Source organism: Nuphar pumila, chromosome 4 (assembly GCF_984573655.1).
Source record: "Nuphar pumila chromosome 4, dmNupPumi1.hap1.1, whole genome shotgun sequence".
Taxonomy (NCBI): domain Eukaryota; kingdom Viridiplantae; phylum Streptophyta; class Magnoliopsida; order Nymphaeales; family Nymphaeaceae; genus Nuphar; species Nuphar pumila.
The window spans coordinates 22,877,029-22,878,631 of record NC_143252.1 but is presented as its reverse complement, the minus strand read 5'-3'; the positions used below and the strand labels follow the sequence as shown (position 1 = coordinate 22,878,631).

At 36.4% G+C, this 1,603-nt stretch overlaps 1 non-coding gene across 1 annotated transcript; it reads left to right on the top strand.

Annotated features, from left to right (window-relative positions):
- The first annotated feature begins 885 nt into the window (after nucleotides 1-885).
- Nucleotides 886-967, top strand: LOC149839631 (small nucleolar RNA R16). The gene has a single exon (XR_016431748.1). It is a non-coding gene; the product is annotated as a small nucleolar RNA R16 (small nucleolar RNA).
- The last annotated feature ends 636 nt before the right edge of the window (nucleotides 968-1,603 follow it).

The window sequence follows — 1,603 nt, the reverse complement described above, 5'->3', positions numbered from 1 at the left end:
GGTGGATGAAATGGAAAAGTGCTACTGGAGTGCTGTGCGATCGTAGAATGCCATTGCGGTTGAAGGGAAAGTTTTATAGGACGACTATTAGACCCGCTTTACTATATGGTACGGAATGTTGGGCTGCCAAGAGACATCATATTCAAAAAATGAGTGTAGCTGAGATGCGGATGCTTAGATGGATGTGTGGAAATACAATAAAAGATAAGATTCGGAATGAAGAGATACGTAAGAAGGTAGGTGTTGCACCCATTGAAAATAAGATGCGAGAGAATCGTTTACGGTGGTTTGGACATATTCGGCGAAGGCCTAATGATGCTCCAGTTAGAAGGTTGGAGAAATTGGAAAATATATTAGTTAAAAGAGGTCGGGGTAGGCCTAGGAAGACTTGGATGGAGATGATAGGAAAGGATATGAATGCTTTGAACCTCACCGAGGACATGGCGTTGGATAGAAATGATTGGAGGAAAAGGATTCATGTGGAAGACCCAAAATGAATTTCTTTTTTGGTTCATATCGCTGACCCCAATTGTTTTGGGATGAAGGCGTAGTTGTTGTTGTTGTTTGTTGTTGTAGCATTTACAATGCAGCTTCTTTCCTGCTGTTATTGTATGAATCAAATTCCTTGCTGTTAGTTGTGGTACTGATAATGGACAAGTGCTGAAAGGGGAGATGATTTATTTGATTATTTTTCTTTTTTAATGATGATATATTTGTTCCATATTACTTGTTTTTGCAAGCTAAAATTAGTGCTAAACAAAGGGGAAATTATGCTAATGATCTTATCCTACATGGTGTAGATCTTGGTTATTAGTTGATGCTTATATTTATTTTTTACGATTTTTTAACTCTTAGGGGATATTTAAATGCAAATATGGAAACACCAGGAACAAATGATGTTAACTGTCTTATCATACACACTGAATTGTGATGTGGACTTGAACTCCCCTTATTATCCGATGCCCTTGTAGTTTTCCATGGTAAAAAATTGTTGATATTGCATCAAAGTGTCATGATAATATATATCAGCTGATAAGAGTACAACTTCTTTACAATGTTCGAATCATTTTTCCCGGATGCTTCTACAGACGTTAGCTCGTTTTGAAAGTGTGAAACCATACTCTTCTTTCATGTTTCTGAAACTTTATGAGAAGTTTGCTTCTTACAACTACAAAAGTTGTGGTTTCCAATGTAAAATGAAACTTTCATGATGTTGGAAATGTAATTTTCGTGCTAGAGTGTTTGCACCAACTTCTTTTTCTGGTAAGTATGGTCTGTTACTGCATGGTGTAAGATATTCCGTTTATTTTTCACCTATGGTTATTTATTCTTGCACCGTTTATCTGCTTTTCTGCACACTAAAAAAGCATCAACTTTTTTGCTGTCTTTGAATTGCTGAATGGATAAAACTGGTGCTTAAATCTGGTGTCAGGCTTAACCTGTTGCCGATTAGCGGAAATGTATGTCAAAATGGTTTGATCAAAATCTTGTCACTCTTGTTATGCTTTTTTTATCAGTTGTCTAAAATCACAATAATGATAGAATGCAGACGGGCGGTCAGAATCTTATGCCATGTTGATTGTCTGCAATTACATAAATGATT